General features: G+C 38.7%; 1 long non-coding RNA gene across 1 annotated transcript; it reads right to left on the reverse strand.

Moving 5' to 3' along the window:
• Positions 1-1,811: 1,811 nt before the first annotated feature.
• On the reverse strand, positions 1,812-13,433 carry LOC128082711 (uncharacterized). The gene is made up of 3 exons (XR_008207809.1): positions 13,403-13,433; positions 2,830-2,942; positions 1,812-2,032 (listed from the first exon to the last, which is right to left on the reverse strand). It is a non-coding gene; the product is annotated as an uncharacterized LOC128082711 (long non-coding RNA).
• Between the last annotated feature and the right edge of the window lie 8,492 nt (positions 13,434-21,925).

Raw genomic sequence — 21,925 nt, forward strand, 5'->3', positions numbered from 1 at the left:
CCTGCACTGAGCAGATGAGAAAAATCTATCTTAGAGCGTATAGTTTTCTTTGGTGTTTAGAATACCTTTCTTCTGTGACTGCAAATTCATCTGGATTTTTAAGCAGAAGGTCTTTCTTTCTCCTCAATCTCACTGAATTGATTTTACATCCACTATCTTTATAAATGAGGTACTCAAGCATTTTGCTTAAACCAGTGAAGCTCCAGCCACCATGTCAATTCTACTTCTGCTAAAGTCCTTTTGAAAATAAAATGGAATCAAAGAGAATACATTCCATATCACATCTTTCCATTTCCAGATATACCAGAGGAATGAAAAAGTAAGTTACAATGCATAACTCGCTATGTAACTATAGCAGTCATTATCCACCTTGCAACAGTTCACACTCAAATTTTGATAAAGCATTAGAAGGAAACAAGGTCAGTTTAAGATATAGGTCCTTAAGCAATTATTCTGATTGTGATTGGCAAACCTGGATACCCGTTCTGTTGCAGAACAAATTAGGTGCTCAGATACTCAAGCATTACTCTCACACCCATACCTCTAAGGTCAAGGTGGATTTTCCATCCCAGTACTTCACATCCTTTGTGGTCACACAGGGAAAAGCACAAGATGACATTCGGTGTGTACCCACTACATCTGGTCTCTCAAGCAGAGGATGCTTACTTATAATAGCCGAGATACTGGTTTGTACAGGTGAAAGAGAAGACTTACTCTTTTTCTTTGAGCCATTAAACTAGTTTTTCCACAGCTGAGACACAGGCTTGCAGGGTAGAAGAGAGGTTTTCTTTATCTTCTCCTTCCATCTTAGTAGGAGTTTCTTTCCTTATAACAGCTTGAAGCAAGAAAAATAAAGAAGAAAAAAAAAAAAGAGAGAGAGTGAAAAAGAACAAAATATTCAGGAATATATTTTTCAAAACCATCTTCCTCACATTACATAGTTCAGTAGAAAAATCGAGGAACTTGCTCTCTCCTTCTTTTATAGTTGTGAAATGTTCAGACACTTCCTCGTCAAACAACACTTGCTGTAACAATACACTCAGGTCTCTTTCTTAGAGAATGACAGATTTGAACCTACACAAACTGCTTAGTGGTATGAGAACTGGTGAGCGAGGACCGGTGTGTGTCAAAGCGTTCAGTTCAACTCACTGGGTGTGATTTAGATGTGGTCCAAGCAGCCATGAACATAAAAAGGCCAAATGGCAACTTGCACTTTTATTGTTACAGCATCACTCAAAATGGAGGGAAGAAATGAAGGCAGATAGAAGCGAAGGGCATCTACACCCCTTTGAATAGTTAAAGAAGTATTATATGTTGTACAAGGAACAACAGGCAGGTTTTTAATGTAATTACATATTTCCCTATATCTGAAATTTATCTCTGGCATATAGCAGACTTTTGAGTATCGTTTATTGTCTGCATCAGCTCAGGCATATAGAGCTACATCTGACAACAGCAGAATACTGATCTCTTAGCACTCATTAGAGGAGGAGACAGCTTCTTTAAGAACTATATTTTGACCTTGGAAAAAAAATCCAACGACCCTAAGTTTGGCAGCCATAGTTCCACAGGACACCATATGTCTACCTCAGAAACCTGCAGCACAATCACTTGCACTTGGTCTCTTAAACAATTCCACCTACGCTGCGCTGCACTGCTCTGACACAGCTGTTCGGCTGCTGTCTCAAGCTGAGAAATGTTCTCCAAACATGCTAGTGCTGCACTGGCACACTGCACAAACCAGGCTCCTCCTTCCTATGTAGAGACACAGCAGCTTATTTCACAAAAATTATATCATTTGCCACCTGTAATTCCTGTTATATTGCATTGAATAAAGACTGCACGTGGATTTACCAGCAAGGAGAGGCTGTTTTGCTTTCCCATGTCCTGACCAGAGCTGCTCACGCTCCTGTATCACAAGAGCTGTTTCAGCACTACAGCTGCACGGCGCCTCTTCTCTCCTCCTTAGGATGTGGCTGATCCGCCCTTTTAGCCGCGTATTTTGTGCTTCAGACAGACTGTGGCTCTGCTGCTGAAATATGAAATAAGCACTATTTGTCCTCCAGTTTCATAGCGGCTGTGCTACACTTCGCACTCTCTTTAACACGTTCCACGCGCGCACAGTCTGAGATCACACCTCCTGCAGCACCGCTCCCAACGAACAACCCGCACGACTCCGAAGGTTCATCTCGGAGCCGGGAGTAACGGCGCCAAATTTAAACGCGGTGTAACCGCCACCAACGGACGGTCACGAGGCGCTAACTGCGGCGCATGCGCGTTACGCACAGCTGCCAGCCGCCGCGGGCAGAGCCCGGCCAGGAGCCTGCAGTACTCACAGGGCGGCTGCAGGGGGCGCAGCGAGCCTCAGCCAGCCCCTAACCTGAGCGGCATGTGTGCGCCTGCTGGATGTGTGTGGTTGTACGGGGCTCAATGGGATTCATCCCTGGGTACTTAGAGAGCTGGCCGCGCCATTACAAGACCTCTATCATTACTAACAAGGCTATTCTAACTCTGCCTTCAAGTAACCTATTCAAATATGTCTCTTTTTTTTTTTTTTTTTTCTTTTCACCTCTGGTTATGATACTTTCACATCAAACAAATTTCTGAGGCTTGTGATAGTTGATAAGAACACTTGGAATTCACTTTTGCATCAAGGCTGCACCCAAGTTATCATAGGCGACAGAGGCAGAACCCGTCATCTCTACCTGTATTAAACACACAGCCACTGTACTAAATACATGTTTGCCTTGGGAAATACATATTTAGGCTACAGATGAGTAAAGTACTCAGAACATATACTTGAGACACATCTTGGTATCAACAACTCACATAATTAAAAATCTGTTCCAGAACATTGAAGAGTTTTGCCTACAGAGATTTGCTCCAGGAGAAAAAGAGAAAATCCATCATGCAGTGAGCCAGGGAAGAAGGGCCCAGCTAGGCTAAAAAAGAAAAAAAAAACAAAAAACAAAAAACAAAACCCAATAACAACCACATGCCTGTGAGAAATGATTCTTGAAATGATTCTTTCATTCACTATTTCTGCTTTCCTGAGTTTTTTAATGCCGAGGAATCAATGTCCTGATTGATTTTTCTACCATCTTTCATTTTCATCTGTAGGCAAATGGCATTAATATTGAAATGCTCTGTAGAAATGCTTTGGTCTATTAGTAGGCTCCAGTGCCGTATGAGAAGCTTCTTTATTTCTTCCACCTTGTGAACACTAGACACAAGATGTAGCAAAACGGGATTATCTCCATAACTGCTCCCTCCCTCCCAAATAGTTTTGTACTGCTTTTGTCCCCAGTGTAACTTAAACAACCTCAGAGCAGTCTAGGAATTATGCTGAGCAGCGCCCTGAAAGCTATCTCAGCAGTGAGATACCTTTACTACCGTACATAAAAGCAAGGTAGAAAAAAGTAGAAAGCTCAAACACATCCCAAGGGAGCCTGGGGATTTCCTGCACTGAAGAAATGAGTTACTTATTGAACATCTGTTTTTAAATAATCTATCAGAGAAAAAATTGCACAAATTTGGAGGCTTAATGACTAACTTGAAGTTACTTATTGCTGAGCAGATTGCCTATATCTTAGCTGTTGAGCATTATGCTGTAGTACCCTTAAACTACTCTTTATTAGTATCTTATTAGCCTCTTCAAAAATTAGGTAAGAGAACAGTTGTTTTTTTCGTTCTTCCAAACCATACTGACATGAATCAGAGGCAAAGGAGAGAAAAGCAAAGTACCACAAACACTATTTCAGCCTTACACCAAGGATTTCATCTCAAGCAATATATGTTAGAGCAGCTTGCTGAGCAAGATTGGTTATGTGGTTGATTTCTCTGAATACTGTGAGGTTGCAGACAGGTGCAGACGCTGTTGACATTGTGCCCAAAGTAATATATTATTTTTGTGGAGCTTCTCGTGGTAAAATGAAGAAGCATCCTAACATCATGAAAACATTAACATGCATATCAATTTCGTATGTTCCCTCTACAATAAAAAAAGAAAAAAATTAAGAAATATGAGAATAAATAAGAGGACAGTCTTTGAATTCATTGATTCAAAATTTTCTTCATTATCTACATCCTTCAGAAGCAAGATATCACTGCAAAATTAAACTTTGGACAGTACATTTACAGTAAATTTTTAGACTTCACTGTTCATGTGCACCAAAAAAGGAAATATGCACATGTGAATTAATAAGTTTCCTAAGTTCTTTTAGCAGCAGAAAACAGCCTTATTCTGCACCACATAGTAACACTTATTTACAAATACTCTTACAAATAGAGAGCTCTTAGGAACCAGAGGTACTTCAAATGCTTTATTATTCATGAATCTTTATATACATATTGGTATTACCAAACTTATCTATCGATGTCAATATTTGAAAATAAATCTTTTTTTTTTTTTTTTTTTTCTGAAACAAAGATCTGAGTCTGGCTTTAGTCTACTCCTTCTTGATGTGAGATTTACAGAACATGTTGGTTTTGCTCCCCAAGGTAACATTTAAGTTTATGAACTAATGACAATATCTTCACTAAATGGTTAAAGAATGAAAGTTCTGACAAGTTACAGAAAATCTGGTAATTGAGTAAAGGCAAAAATGACTGATTAGAAAGCAACTTTGTGAGTGAAAAAGGGAGTAAAGCAGCTTTTTTCAACATCTTGGCAGCATAAAACTTCCCTCTTATTAGTTGACTTAGGCAAGTATCAAATTCTGAGTTACTATACCTGCTGTATTTTTGCCTCGTGAATAGGTACATACATTAGCAGAGAAGTGGTTCTTCCAGTATGCTGTTAATGTAAGGTACTATAGATTAAACATGAGCAATAGCAATGATTATATATCTATGAACAGGGAAAAGTGTGAATGCTGGACAGAAGTCATTCCTAATCCTCATATACTGAGCACAAGGTGATATGGGACATTAAGCCTCCAGAGAAAAAGATGACAGAGAATAGAAGGCAGAAATAGGTGAAGCAGCAAAGGAAAAATAAGAAACAGAGTAGAAAAGCAGATAAAAGCAGTGAGATTACTTTATACATCAAAATAATGGATCGTGACAGCTGTATATATATTTGCATTTTGTGGAGTGCGCATTCTTCTAGTATTTGATACTCTGATAGAATCCATTTAATAATCTGGCATCGTGCCCCATTTGCAGAACCAGAGCACCTCATATCTGAAGTCTGCTGAAAGCTACATGTACTCTCTCACAAGTACAGATGCCTTATTAGATTAAATGCTCCTTTCAATTTCCTCCCTTTTCCCTTATGCATTTTTATTGTCACTAAAAAGTCTGGATGTGCAACCAAAAAGGGAGCCACACCTTTCTTTAACAGATGTTCCAATCATCCAGGCCCACGGACTGTGCCTCATTCAAATTACAAAAGCATAATAAAAATGGATAAAAGCATAAAGAACAGTAGAGATAATGAAGCAGGAAAAGTCCTCTACGGCACCCCACATGTGCTGCACTTTTTGACTGTGGCAAGCTGAAAGGGTCAAATAAATAAAAGTCTCTGCCCATTCAATTCTTAACCTAGCTTTACCAAACATCAGTATTTATTTTTTAGCTGATCAAGGAGAAAAAAATAAACAAGGAAACACTAACATAAGAGCAGTCCAACTTAAATGATTCGGTATCAGTATTTTTAAAGAAGTTGGAAACAATCACTGCAGTGTTTCCTATATTCAGGTCCTCTTTTTATAACACAATCATGCACTTATGCTAGAAAGGAACCTTTGACAGGAAATCAAGCCTTCTTCAAACTTTAGCCAGTTTAATTTACTAATCTGTTTCAACTGTTATCCAGTGCAATATTTTATTTGTAGTGCTTCTCCTTATCTGTTTGCACACTTTTTTCTTTCCCATTGCTTTTTATTTTTAGGTATATAGAGAATGGCTCTTCAATGGATGCTTCTTTGGTTTTTAGCTCAGTCCTGATTTACACGTTGCTTGCACCAGCAAAAATAATGATTTTTTTTTATTATTGCTTTTCTATAATCAGTGAACCTTAACTCTACATACTGTAATTTATTCCCAATATAAACACATTATTTTCTTTTCTCACTTCGCTAACCAGAAATTTTTAAAACACTAAAGTCTGTAGTTTCAGATCAATAAAGTTAAAACTTAACAAACATTTTGTTATTAAATTCTCATTTAGTTGTTTGATTTTGTACTTTGTGCACAATTTGGACCTGTAAGACCAAAATATTTTAATACTCAAAAGTAGATTTTTATTACTCTCTCAGGGTCCTGGGAGCATTCTCTGTATGGAGATCTTGATATATGAGATAGTAACTCTACACAACGAGCTCTAAGTTTGCTTTCACGTATTAAGAAACATTTCTGTTTCTTAATAAAAAATGTAACTGGAAGACAGCTGCGTCTTCCTCAGAAGACTTACTTTGCTGTCATGCAATGTCAGCAGAGGTCAGACCAAAACAGTCGCCCTCCTGCTGCATTCAGATCACAGCTGTACCTAGCCTGCTCCTTGCATTGACCCCCATGTGTTTTAACTGGAGAAGCTGCTCTCCGTATGTTGCATGTTTACTACATGCCAAGGAAATACAAAAGTATTTTGTGGAGTCATTTGTCTCCATAGCCCTCACCTTCTCCCTTCCTTCCCACAAGAATTCCAAGTGAATAAAGAGTATGCATAAGGCAGTGATTAGAAAGTGAAGGATGAACACAAAAGGCAGCAGCTGCAGCTGTCGGGATCCCCTCAGCATGGCAAGAACACATTGAATGGAGAAAGTTGGGGTGGGACAGAGGTTTGGAGGCCATTGGCTGTTACACATTGGCTGTTGACTGCAAAGGATGAGGAGGGAGGTGGGGTGGAGCACTGGAGCATGCACTGAAGTCATGACTTTGTCAGCCACTACACTCCTTCTGTGAGATGAAGGAAGCTGCAACACCCCAGCACTGTTGAACCCCTCTATCTTTACCTAGAAGTGGTGTGCTTAGATGTCTTACGCATCTGCCATTATAGACTGACTTCTCTACCACGTAGGTCCAATAGTCTTCTCCAGTTAATTCTGAGTATGCATTAGCGGGATTAATAATAATCAGGTTCCCATGGTTAAGGGCCCCAAAGAAAGGCTGAACAAAAGTCACAGAATCACAGAATCACAGAATTGTAGGGGTTGGAAGGGACCTCCAGGGATCATCGTGTCCAACCCCCGAGCCAAAGCAGGTTCTCTACAGCAGGTCGCACAGGTAGGCATCCAGGCAGGTCTTGAACATCTCCAGAGAAGGAGACTCCACCACCTCCCTGGGCAGCCTGTTCCAGTGCTCCGTCACCTCACTGTAAAGAAGTTCTTGCACACATTTGTCAGTAGCAGGACAGTGCAAAAAATATAGAAATTAATATGCATACATCTTGCTATACCACTCTGCCTTGAAACTTCCTTGTGCTTTCTAATGTGTTAGTTAAATAAGTGCCTAAGTCTTAAGGAGCAGCATGCTGTGCCGTACAGATCACTTTGAAATTGGGATAATTTTTTCCAGTCTCAGGTCCACGCAACCAAGGGAAGCTAACCTCACCTGCAAGATCCACAAAACAAGCATTATGGTTTATGCCCTTTCCTCCATAAATGTGAATCTATATTTTCACTTGTCAATCTGTGCTTGTACTCGGAGCTAAGGCAAGGTAAAGCTGTATCTCAGAGATCTGGAAATATCACACAGCACCACTCACCTCAGAACATTGTTGTCAGGTTAAGTTCACTAATTATATTGTGAGTCACACTATTACTAATCTGACAGAACTGATATGTTTAAATTAGATAGATAGTTAAGGCTTAATTCTACAGACTAATCTCACTGCTTCCATGCATTTTCCTCAGGATGAACAAGCAATTAACTTTCCACTTAGGTAAGAGTACTACTAATAGATATTTTCTGAGCTGGTATTTGGTGTGAATAGCATAACTACACGAAAACAAGTTCTAATAGATGCCAAAAGCAGGTGCCTGAGGAGCAACAGCAGAACAAGGCAAGCCAATATTCTATTTCTGAACAATGCTTTTCCACTCGGGTACTTTCCAGCTCAGAGATGACATTTCTCATCCATGAACTTGACCAATCTCCCTATAAATCCATGTAGACTTTTAGCACCAAAATAACCTCTAACATTGACTCTGCAGCTCAGACACTCTCTGCACAAAAATCGCCTTATTTCTGTTTGAAAACTGATCCCTTTATTTCTTTGTGTCCTTAGTTTTTGCTTCTGATGTTAAAATCCTATTGTTTAGTCACTTCTAATATGTAGTTTTTCTATATTTCATTCCTTCCTTCTGCCCTCTATAAAAGCATAGTCTCTAACATGGAAGAAAGAGCAGAATACTTTACAGTATTAAAGATACAAGTATACCATAGATGTATACAGTGTCATAGTCACATTACTAAAAATTCCCATTATTTCCTTTGTTCTTTTGATTAAGAGCGTTGATAAGATATTGCCTTGGAACCCTCTACCAGAACCTCTATATCTTACTCCTAAAAGGTAATGCTTAGCGCAGAGCTTGTCACTTCATATATGAACTTCGGAACTTTTTCTATGTGAATTTACATTCGTTTCCACTGAATTTCCTCTGATGTGCCTCCTAGCAACGTAGTTCTGAAACCAAGATACCTACGTTAATATAAAAACAATTTGTGGCAGTAGCAGTGAAAACGGTGGTGTCATCTTCTCTTAAATCTGAAGTGTTCATTTAGGTTTTGCATTTCAAAAGCAGTAACTATCACTGAAATGGTTTGTCTAAGCTAACTATTCTTTCTGACATAAAAATGATATGCAGTTTCCTGAATGACATTGGTTTCCTGAGTTAATTTATCTCCACTGACAGGATGTATTCCTGTACAAATGTACATGTAAAACATGAGACTTTCCTCATGGAACAGCAAATACTGTTCTTATACTTGGAGCCTGTGGAATTTTTTTCATAACAGCACATGCTATCAGTAGAACATAAAAATAGAAATAAAAATTTTACCTACTTTCAATTTATTTGAATGCAAGTAAAACCATAATCTTTTTGTTGGCCTATACTCCCTATACTCGTTGAGCCAGAGAGTGTATGAGCAACAGAAAAGCCCATAATTGGATGCTGTAGTGTTTGATGGGTAACAAATAAAAACCAAAATTAATTACAAACCACAAAAGAAATGTGAGTTGTCTATATCCTGTGTTTTGTTGCTTAGATCTGTTCTGGCAGAAATAAATAGCAGTATTGAGCAAGATCTGATATTGTTTTTACTTAACTATCCCATCAGTTAGAAATAAGTAGATTTACTGAGGATTAAGGGAATTTGCACATATGAAATGCTGAGTATTTTCATATTCTAGCTTTTGTCCCTAAATCTTTGCAATAAATTCATAATACATTTGGTCCAGTCCTATCTCCTTTTTAGCACTTTTTTTTTTTTTTTTTTCCATCACAGTATTTGTTCTCCTTAGTTTCAATACCGTCAGTTCGTTCTGTGACAGCTTCAATTTGAGATTCAATTTATTATTAGATCAATAAAGATCTAATCGATCTAAAGATCGATTAAATCAATACAAAAATCAGGTAGGTTCTCCCTACCTGGGTAGCAAGTCTGACCCTTATTTTATTCCAGCCTATCTTAGACATAACACAAATAATAAATGACATTATTACCTCAGAACAGAAAGCTTTTGTCCATGCAAAAGCACTTGTCCTTATTGTTTCCACATGCATCTTGCAAGATTTCACAGCTAGCCTTAACCTTTTCTTCAGGATTTATCAGGCAATAAACAGCTTGCTGGCTTCAGTTTCTGTATGTCTTGCAGTATTCAGTCATAATTTTTCAGTGCTCATTGTTCTAAGCCTCAAGTCTTAGCCTTGGACATAACCTACTATAACACACCCGTCTCGTCTAGCTACAGAATTACTACTGATGGAAAGCCACTGTTCTATCACAAGCATTTAACTGGCTTAGCTGGAGCACTTCTAGCAATAAGAATATCAAAATGGAGCTAGAATTCAAGGGCTGTATAACTGGCACAGAGAATAATCGAAGAAGGTTAATACTGACTACAGTGATTGTAAGTACAGGGGTTCTAGGGCTGATTGCAGCCTCTACAGCTTGAAGAAGAAAAGTAGTGGCAAGAATTGCAAGCATAATTAATCAAGAGCATAGACAAGAATTGTAGAGGTCAGGATATCACAAATACATGGATTTTGAAATAAAGCAGCTGCCCACTGTGTTTAAGGAAACATGACATTATACAAGCAAATGAGATTAGACCAAGAACTATGCCTTATTTTAGGTGGTGCTTTTTCATTCTAATGGAACAACTGAAATCAATAGCTTTGAATCTCATGCTAAAAGCAGGTACCATATGCAAGTATTTTCCTGATTTATGATCTCTTTTTTTTTTTTAAAGGAGCCAAATTAGTCAGAACACTGTAAGAACAAAAGTGAAAAGAAAAACCATGACTGCCTTCATACCTCCATTTCTCATTCATCAATAGTAGCTCTAAAATTAGTGCTCTGGATATGATAAACATTATATTCAGACTTAGTTTTATGCACATTACTCACACTGAAGAAAATAGAATTTTGTTTGATTTGTTTCTGTACTGTGTAAGGGACCAAATGACTACAAAACCAAAATAAGGGAAGGCCATTTATTTTCATATTTTTGTTTCTTCTCCAGCAAAGAAAACAAAAACATACAGAACAGATTAGAATTTAATGTAGGAAAAGAGGCTTTCCAGCCTTGGCAAATGAATTAGCTGAAATAATTATGGAAGTTCCATGTTGCTAACACAAACATTCAAAAGCAGAACATGTTGGGCTCCTGATGTCAGGCTGAAAGTAACTAAAATAGGCCGTGAGTGAACAAAAATGCATTACTCTCAGTAAGGATTTCTCTTACTTTAGAACTGGAAGAATGAAGAATTCGTATAGCTTTAGAGTACCATATTAAAAAAAAAAAAAAAAAATCAGAGGTGTGTACTGTGAAAGATTAATAATTCACACTGGTTTTGAATCTAGAAGATAGTTCTCAAATGTTGTGCTTAGTCAAAACACATTCCATCAAAGAGATAATGAAGACATTGGAACTAATCACATAAGGAATAAAAACAATTTACAGGCAATGCAAACAAACAAACAAACACACAAAAAAACCTGAGCAAGCAGAATTCTGTAAATTAATCTGTATATGGAACTTTAAAAAGGTCTCAATCCTACTGGAGATTTCTAGTTCATTTCCATTATTAAAGTTAAGGAAAAAATAATGGATATTCTGTGTCAGCAGCGCAAACAGAGTTCTGCAGAACTCATGCCTTTTATTCAAAGTAAAATCCACTGAGATCAAGGCGAAGAAAACATTTGTGTTGGGAGGCATATGCATCAAAGAGAGAAAAAAGAGGGCCATGCAGACCTGAATTCAATTCAAAGTTTCCGTACAAGTTTGGACATCATACGCCATCATCTTTTATTCCCTTAAGAAAAATTTTCCAGTTGTACACAGTTGGTCTTCAAACCCCATGAGACAAAGTTTGTACAGTACACATTGCAACACTGTCAGGACTGAAATTAAAGTCCCTGGGTATGATAAATAAACATGAGTGAGTCCAGAAAAAAAAAGATAACCAGCGAATGAGATTGTACCCAACAGTACGATCAAAGAGAATTGACTGTTTGCATTTGACACTACCCAAGTGTTAAGTGTTACACCAAGTACAATCACATAGCATAGTTTTGACTATTGCTACTGATACCACTATGAAGATTTTAGTTGGAGGGCAAGTTCAGGATTTTTGTAAGACAAATTTCTGCCTTGCAAAACATAATTGAATCTGTTGTAGCAATTACTCTTAAATTGAAGAGTCACAACCATCCCTTTGATAATTATACGTTACAAGGTTTGAAAGAAGTTTGAATAACAATGCACGTAATTGTTCTTTTACATGAGTGAAAGTTCCCAGTGAAGTTGATAGAATTATATTAGTGAAAGCTGAAAACTGAGGCTACGTGAGATACAACTGTTACAGGAGTTATTAACTGCTACTCCTCCTCTTAAACTTATCATCCTTTTGTTTTAAAGAGGACTCTAATAAATTAGGCAACTTTTCACACCATGCAATTAAGGCTTTAACTTTTCTGAAGACAATTCCACTGCTTCGAAGGGTTAAAATTCTTAGTCTTGTTTTTCCTCATTGCTAATTTAGCTCTTGGATTTTCTTGTCTCTAGTTAGCAAGCACTTGGAGATAAGAGTGTGGCCTTGGGTGCATTTTTATGCTTGGAGGAGAAGTTAGTGCAAGGGACAAGAGATCTGAAGTATTTGCAGTAAGTTGTGTTGCAAAAGAGAAATAATGCATTAACTGCATTTCCCTGAGTACTTGAGGGTACTTGCTCATTTGTAGTATCTCATTATGTGTCAGATAATGCAACAAAGACAAGACTAACTAAAGCCAGCTCATTACTTCAGGGTGAGAAAATTCTCCTTACCCACAGAAATTCCCAAGAATTGTTAGTCACCAGTGCTCAGGATTCTGACTGATTACAGAGACTCTCATAGGTTGAAGATAAATTGTTTGAATGTGGGTGTGAACCTTTCACAAAGGAGATGGCATTGTGACTTCTCCAAGGCGGATTCCTACAGGTTTCATTATTACCTCTTTTGATCAGATTTGTATTAAGGTTAATATCCTCTAAAGGCAAACTTCTTTCAAACACAAAACTGTCTCAGAAAGCAGCATGTTTATATGTATTATAAACAGTAAGTGTAACAATGAAACAGTTGCCTGTTGATCATGTCACTGAACTTCTTTTATCTGCATTCTAACATAAGAATTGGAACATCTCGTATGTGAAGAAAGGCTGGGACAATTCAATCAGAAAACAGAGGCCCAGAGGGATCTCATCAGTATGTATAAATACTTGAAGGAGAACAAATGGCAGTGGGCACAAAATGAAATACAGTTTTAATTTGAATGCTATCTGAACCTCAGGAAACACTTTTTCTCTACAGGTTAGTGAGCGATGGCACAGGACACCCAGAGAGTTTGTGGAGTCTCCTTGGAGATTTTCAAAAGCCACCTGGACATAATCTGGGGCAGCACAGGGTGTTCCTTCTTGAGCAGGGATTAGATTAGACGACCTCCAGAGGTCCCTGACACTCTCAACCATGTTACGACTTTGTGAGTACTCTGAACTGAGTCGTCACATGATTCTTGGTAATTCTTGAAACACTGTTGAAGTTACAGATGGTAGGAAAAAAAAAAAGGTACTACAACAGCGTAGCAATTGAACAGATCAATAGGATGAGAAAGATATTACAACAAAGTGTGATGATGGAAGGACCAACAGGATAGAAAGGTGCTATAAAGGAAGGGAAGAAGATTGCTCACCCACATTAGAAGACTCTAGGCTCACAGGGGAAAACTTCACCAAAAAGAAATCTCCAAAAAGAGATCCTTCCCCAGGAGCACTTAAATGAGGTCTAAGAGAGGTACAGCCAGGCTCCACCCCTTTCAGTCACACAGATGAATTGCCTTCACTTGTGCTCCCAGGGCTGCCTGGTTCTTTCCCCATGTGCTCAATCAGTGGTTCAGGCCGTGACTCAACAGTTCCCATACAGACAGTATTAAAAACACTAACTAGAGACCATCAGTCTGACATCAGTCCTACACAAGAGACTAGAATAGACTAGACATGTTAATGGGGAATTAGAGAAGACCAATAAAGCTAAGCAGTGTGGCTACAAGCAATGGATATTTTCATTAACTTGATTATTTAATGGCATTACAGTTTGGTGTGCAAACGCACTTCCTTAAAACAGTTGAAGCTGTTGAAGTAATACATTGCTTTGGCATTAAGAAAAAAAACCTTGATGGAACTTAGATTACACATTTTTTTAAAAAAGTGAATGCCTGATTAATCTTCCCATTTACGGCAGGATAAAACAGTTATATTCATAATTAATTTCTTCAGGTTTTCCCCCTCACTCTGAGGTATTTTTATCCAAAACAATATAAAATCACTAACGAGATTTATGGATGAGATGGGAGAGCTATAACGTAATTAAAACAACAGACTACTGACAAAAGTCAAAGGAAATTGCTGGCAAGCTGTCCGCAAGAGGAGGGGAAAAAAATGGCAATCAAACAAGTGGCCCATAGTCACTTTATGCAATGTATTTGGCATATTCTGCTTATAGGACAAGACTATGTGCTGAGAAGTGCATGTCTTAATAAAACTATGTCCTGCACTGTGCTTTTTTCACACTGTAAGCATGAGGAAACAGTAATCAAAAGCAGTAGGGAAATGATACTTGTGTATTTTGGAAGTCATATTGTGTAGGTTAAAACATCAATGCTCATGCTAATGCCACTGAAATCATGTATCTAAATCTCAAGATGGGTAGCAAATAAGTATTATAGTATTTAGAGAAAATAAATCACAAGGATAAATAAGATGTGGAAAACATTCCTTGCAGTGGAAAATAGTATCTTCAATCCAATAACGTCTAGTAAAGTCTTACAGCTGAATGTTGGAACACTCTTAAGCATAACATCAGCTACATCTAATTGGATTTGAGTTTCTCTAATTCTCCAGCCCACTCTTTCAAGAAAATAACTGTTAAAGATCTTCTTCAGACCTCCCAGTGCTTGATGATTCACACAGTAAAAGAACTTCATGCAGCAGAAACATAATATATGCAAATGGCTTTTTCAGTTACCTCAGTGAGACCTTTTGCCTCATCTTACTAATTCAATATACACATTTGAGACAGTGTACTTTGAATTCTAATTTTTTTCCCTTCAGAATGAAAATTTTACTAATTATACAATCAAAGTCCTGACATTTAACCTTAAAATTATTGTTGATAATGTTGAAGTCCACCAACCTTTCATGAATTTGTATTAAACTGCTCATCACTATTTTTTGTGTTACTATTCCAATTGTAGCCACAGTCACAATTTCAGGAAAAAAAATATCCATGAGGATTTGGTGAATGCTAATATGATGATTACATAGCAAATTTCTTTAGTAATAATAAATGTAGAAAGATGTATAGATAATCAGGAATGACTCTGCAGGAGAACTATTCTAGTTTATATGTGTTATAGTGTTCTTTTAAGCAACAGGCATTCACACTGTAAATGACATGAGCAAACAGTAATGAATTATTTTGGGCAGAATGCTGTGAAAATCCTCAGTAACTGTACTATTGTCATACAGCAATACATCTTTAAAGTTAACAAAAGAAACAGCTGCCAACATTAAATGAGTAGCCAGTATCTACATATGGTACAAAAAAGAAAGATGAGAGAAGCAGCTATCACTTTGATCTACAGCATTGCAGTTAAATCCACCTAATAATGAGGGTGTAAGTAAAAATCAGATTCTTGAGATAGCTTTTGACTCTGTGAGTGAAGCCAGAAAGTTAAAAGGAAAGCACTGTAGCTCCAAAAGTCGATGTAAATGTTTTCTTGATTCAGTGAAGCCAGGAAAAATCTTTTAAAGCCAAGAATTCTGAAACTATAACCCCACGAAAGACATAATCCAGAAGCTTGAATCCATGGTCACTTGACAAAAAGCTGTAATTACAAACTTCATTTTCCCCGGACTAATTTTTTTTTTTTTTTTTTTTTTAACAGAACCAGACACTGTGGTGACAGTTCCTCCAAATTCTTGCCATTTTGTCAGCTCATTTGCTTTCTTCAGAAATGGTCTTACATGGCTGACTCTGACAGACAGGTTTGTGATAAATGCACTAACTTAATTCATCAAAATCTTATGTTAGCTATACTTATCCACTCCAATGCAAAGCAAAGTAGATGATAATGTACTGATTGAATAACACTTTTAAACTTGCCTACTGGTAATATCTGACAAGGAGAAGGCTGAGATACTTAACAACATTTTTCTTCAGATTTCCCTGGTAGTGCTCACCACAAAGCCCTCAAACATTCGGTTTGGCAGGAGGGGACTGGGGAAGCAGCGTCCCTCTCACTGTAAGTGAAGATCAGGTTCTTGACCACCTGAGGAACCTGAGCATCCATAAGTCTATGGATCCTGATGAGATGCATTTTGGAGTTCTGAGGGAATTAGTTGACGTAATTGCCAATTCACTCTCAACGATATTTGAAGAGTCACGTCAATCAGGAGAAAGTCCTAGTGACAGAATAAAAAGTAACATCACACCCATTTTTAAAAAGGGTTGAAAGCATGACCCTGGGAACAACTGTCAGTCTCAGCTCTGCACCAGGGAAGATCATGGAACAGATCCTCCTGGAAGCTATGCTAAGGCAGATGGAAGGCAGGGAGGTGATATGAGAGAACCAGCATGGCTACACCAAGGGCAGATCCTGCTTGATCAACCTAGTGGCCTTCTATGGTGCTATCACTGCAACAGTGGACAAGAAAAAAGCCACTGACGTTACCTATCTTGACTTCAGTAAGGCCTTTGACGTGGTACCCCACAATATCCTTCTCTCCAAATTAGAAAGATATAAAGAAATTAGAAAGATAGATTCGATGGGTGGACTCTTTGATGGATGAAAAACTGGCTGTAGGATCAAGTCCAGAGAATGGTGGCCAATGGCTCAGTGCCTAGATGGAGGTTGGTGAAGAGTGGCGTTCCTCAGGGGTTGGTACTCTTTAACATCATCAATGATATTGGCAGAGGGGTTGAGTGCAGCCTCAGCAAGTTTGCTGATGACTGCAAGATATAGAGCGCAGTCAACATGCCAGAGGGATAGGATGTCATCCATAGGGGCCTAGACAGGCCTGAGCAGTGGGCCCCAGTGAACCTCATGAGGGTCAACAAATCCAAATGCAAGACCTGAGTGGAGGCAATCCCCATCACAAATGCAAGCTAGGATATGAGAGGATTTAATACAGCCTTGCTGAAAAAGACCTGGGAATAATGGTGGATGGGAAGCTGAACATAAGTCAGCAATGTGCTGTCACAGCCCAGAAAGCCAACTGTATCCTGGGCTGCATCAAAAGAAGCACAGCCAGCAGGTCAGAGGAGGAGATCCTGCCTTGCTATTCTGTGATGGTGAGGCCTCATCAGAAGTACTGCATCCAGATGTGAAGTCCTCAGTACAGGAGAAACACTGACCTGTTGGAGAGCATCCAGAGAAGGGCCACAAAAATGATCCAAGGGATGGAAAATCTCTCCTACAAGGACAGGCTGAGAGAGCTGGGGCTGAATAGCCTGGAGAAGAGGTGGCTCTGAGGTGATAAGGTAGTGGCCTTTCAATATCTAAAGTGGAGCTATAGGAAAGAAGGAGACAGACTTTTTAGCAGGGTCTGTTGTGATAGGACAAGGGAAAATAGCTTCCAGCTTAAAGAGGGGAGATTTCGGTTAGATATAAGGAAAAAATATTTTACAGAGAGGGTGGCGAGACACTGGAACAGGTTGCCCAGGTGATATGATTGATGTCCCATCCCTAGAGATTTTCAAGGCAAGGCTAGATTATGCCCTGGGCAACCTTATCTAGCTCTGGTGTCTCTGTTCATTGCAGGCGGACTTCAGCGGTCCCTTCCAACTCTAATGATTCCATCTGCTACAGAAATAACTGAGGTGGCATGCTTATAAATGAAGATGTGACCTTATTGGTATAATCACTTTTCTTTAGAGAATTAATTAGTATGGTTTCTTATTTATAATGTTTGTTTACTACTGTATTGTAAAGGGAAACACATCATTTGCATGTGACTCAAGCTGTTAATGCATCCAGTTTCTTCTTAGCACTGAAGCATATCAGAAACAAATTCTAAGTTTGTAAACACCACCAAATTAATGTCAGTCCCTAGTGCAGGAGTCAACTGCATTTTAGATTAGCCATGAGTTGCATCTATTTTCTGTAGAGACATAAGAACATTGTTTAGACACATCATCTTGGAAGGGAAATATGTTTATCACTTTCCATGGGATGACAGTCATTGATCTCAGGCTGTTCTTTTCTCTTACATTAAATTTAAACCCATGATGTCTGAAACTAAACTGTCTTTGCACATACAAACAGCAGAAAAAATGGCAGCCTAAGTGATATTAAATTCTGTTAATGATATGATCATTTGCAGTCATTGTTTTAAAAACTCTGCACTTATTCAGTGTTTTGTAGGCTTGCAAAATTTTCTTCAGCAGGAATGAAGAACACCAGTAACATTGTCACTGTCACTTAGTTCAGCCACAACACCATAACAAGCTATGTTGTGGCCCTTCCTCTCAGGGTTTTTAATTAGAGCACACCTAAAACTGTAATAGGTCTTGTTTTATATAATCTCTGAGACATTCTTTCCACTCCCGCATCATCCATCCACTCTTTCTTTTATATTTAGCAAATAAACTTTATTCTGCTCTTGTGCAGTCCAAATGCTGAGGGAAATTCAGTTCCCTCTCCCTGCTGATTTCTTCTCCTTCACCACTTGGGAAAGTTTCCTCAAAAGGGAGCTTGATTTCCCATTTGAGAAACAGAAAGATGAATCTCCACATTGCTCATTTCCACTCCTGCCAATAATGCCAGTCCATCTGCTTTTCATACAAGCAGCTCAACGATTTTTACTCAGCATGGCTGGCCATGGATCCCATTGATATGGGCTCTGTCCCAGACTGCAGTTCTGCCCTGGCCTCAGCATGGCCCTGTCATCATCTCGGGGCTGGGGCTAACCCTGTCTACCTTTATCTCAGGGATGATGACACAGCCTGACCTTAGCATTTCTCTCCAGCTGTCTTGCCCCTGCACTGCTCCATTGGTTGGGACTGGTAGGACACATCCTGGCTCATGATATGCTGTCCTACTAGCTCAGGAAATCCTCACAGCATCAAGCTCCCTGGCCCACAGAGAGCAGCCATCCCATACACTGCCCTGACAATTGGCAAAACTAGCTGGTTGCCTGCCTTCAAAGCCCTCCTGGTAAATCTGGGCTGTGATGAAGCTGAATCAAAGTCTGGTTTGGTTTAGTTTAATGTTAACAGTGCTTCTGACAGACCAACACCATTACACATCGTTATTTTCACTCCTATGCATTCAAACCTGTTTGTAGAACACCGTGTGAGAGAAGTAATTCATGGCATATTCAGTGACTAAAAAGTATTATTGGCATTAGAGACACCAGCAGCTTGGAAAGTCAGTATTGATCTGAAAACCTAGGGAAAAAGTAATGAATTATTCTACTCTCAAATAAGTCATGGCTCTAAATTTTTATTTTTTTTTCATTTTCATCTCTGTAAGCTGTACAGTTTAGAAAAACCAATCAAGAAATAGATGGGTGTTGAATATTTTGCATTTCAATGTCTCATTATGATTTGGCAATTTAATATTTCCCATTTGGAGTTACAGGATCTTTTAAAATTTCAGTTGGAGGTACAATGAACAGGAGTCTTTCAATCTAGGGAAGACAGTTCAACCCTACATTCTGAGGTATTTGTTATCTCTGAAAATTAAAGATTTCCTCTGAACATACTTCCTATAGAATTAGGTCAAATTCTTTTGTCACTGTTAAGATCTAAGTCATAGCAACTTCACTGACTTCAGACAGGGAACATAGAGAGCTCCAGTATTTATATAATTTCATGTTTTCTAATGTCATCAATATGAGAGCCTTCCCCAGATTTGTATGGACATCAGAATTATATCCCCAGATACCCCAAAATGATATTGATTAGTTAACAGCTTTTGACACTATGCCCAGAATTATCTTTAATAAATAATTATCCTGCTCTCTAAAGATCTTTTTCTGCCTCGAATTTACAACAAGTCTATTTGGTTTTTACAACAAGTCTATTTGATTAAAAGCACTATTAAGTATGGTTAAGAACGATTGAAACCAAATTTGAGCAATTCATCATTTTGAATTCCACTGGCCAATATCAGTAAGTATAGAAGTAGATCTGGCTGCTCTTCACTTGCATGTGTGTAATTTTTCAAAATATAATGCCTGTTCAGCCTAGCAGATGCCACAGGGCATCTTACAAAAATTCTATTCCCCAGCCCTGTTGCAGTTACAATGCTCAATAAAAATCACAGAGTTTGTTGACTGATCTCAGTAGAGTTCAGGGTTCTCTAGAATCTAAGTCTACAGTTTATTATTGTCCCATATGAATTACTTTGTAATTACTTTGTAATTCATATGTGTTCTTTTCAGTTATAGTCACAATATTTTCTTTTTTCCAGGTAGATATTCCTAAACTCAGAAGCAAAATGAAATTGCATGCTTTAGAAGTGACAAACACATGAGTTTGTAGATATTCATATGTGGTCTGCACACTCAGAGGTGACAAATTACGCTTGTTTTAATGTCGCTGTTTTGTCCTGTGCAGCCAAGCCACATTCATGGTTTCCCATTTTGTGCTTGTATCCATTTGCTGAACAGTTTAGAATCCTAACGCTGTGGGATTCCTAAGAGACAGAAATACAGACAAAGAGTTTGGATACCTGTGTCGGATTTACCTCTGCTGGCAGATAAGTTTCCATGCAGCTCCTCACTCTCCCACTGTGGGATGTGAGAGAGAATCAAAGGGAAAAAAAAATTCATGGGACAAAATAAAGACAGTTTGATAGGTGAAAGGGGAGAAAGAAAACATTATGCAAAGGCAATTACTTGCTACCAGTAGACCAGTGTTGTTTGGGCAACAGCTACTTTGGGAAAATCTCCTTTTAGCGTAGTATAATATTATGTAGTATGGAATATCCTTTTGGCCAGTTCATGTCAGCTGTCCCAGCTGGATCCTCTCCCAGCTTCCTGCCCACCATCAGCCTATGCACTGGGACGGCAGAGTGAGAAATAGAGAGGGCCTCAACACTGTAAGCACTGTGCAACAGAGCTAAAACATTGGTTCATTATCAACAGTGATTGGGTCAGCCCTCTAGAACACATCACCATCCGGCTACAGTAAAGACTTTTTCATTCCAGGAAAACCCAGTACAGTGCCTCTCATGGAATAGGTGTATGTGCTTTCTGGAAACTCCCACAGGATAGCACTGCTTTTGTCCAGTTGCAAAGAGCCTGTTTGGTTTAGTACACTGAAGGTATTCCCTGGCTAGAGCCAGTTAACTTTTCGTATTACTGCAGTTATCAATAGTTTTAAAATTTGTTTGTAGATAGTCATTCATACAGGTAAGAGAGGACTCATTTGTTCTACAATATAGAAAATAGACACAGAAGTCTAAAATACTTTGCAAAATGGAACTGAAAAACGTGGCAAGTACTGCTTCTTGTTCCACCACCCTGTTCATGGGTATTGCTGAAGGTATACCACGTAAATGGAATTGAGCACATTCGCAGACACAACTTGGCTAAGAATAGCTCTCATACTTTTTCTGAGAAAGCAGATGCAGAAGTTAACTCCTATACTGTTAAATAAAACAAAGCCAGTGAACGGTTTACTGACCTTGTAGCCAAATGGCATGAGCTACCTCCACACTGCGTAGCACCTGACTCAGATTCTCCTCTGAGTTCTATGAGGAGTTTGATTTCCTGTTCTCAGAAGCTGTGCTGCCATACACCAGAGAGATGTTCTTGTAGGATGAGAGGAGAAAAAAAGTATTTTTTTCTTGCCTTTAAATGTGAAATGAGGGCATAGAGCAACATCTGAGTGTACAAATCTTACAGGATTGTGCTGAGGGATGGTAAAGGGCAGAAGGAAGTAAGCCTAATGCAATACTTTCACACAATGTACTGGAAAAGGTGTCTGGCACATACTTTCCCCTGGATTGTCCTTGGGCATTGTCTCAGAGAGCATTAGTTGGCACAGACAAAAATGGCATCAAGAGCTAAGCAGCGTGGAAGGGCAGTCTCATGCCTTAACCCAGTTTTGCAGCCTAGACATAACTAAGGCTGGACAAAGACCTTATTTTTTTCACCACTGCACAAGTCAAGAAAGCCAGGGTCTTATGGACTTAGCTTTACATTACTAAA

This window comes from Tympanuchus pallidicinctus, unplaced genomic scaffold (assembly GCF_026119805.1).
Source record: "Tympanuchus pallidicinctus isolate F22 unplaced genomic scaffold, pur_lepc_1.0 scaffold1, whole genome shotgun sequence".
Classification (NCBI taxonomy): Eukaryota; Metazoa; Chordata; class Aves; order Galliformes; family Phasianidae; genus Tympanuchus; species Tympanuchus pallidicinctus.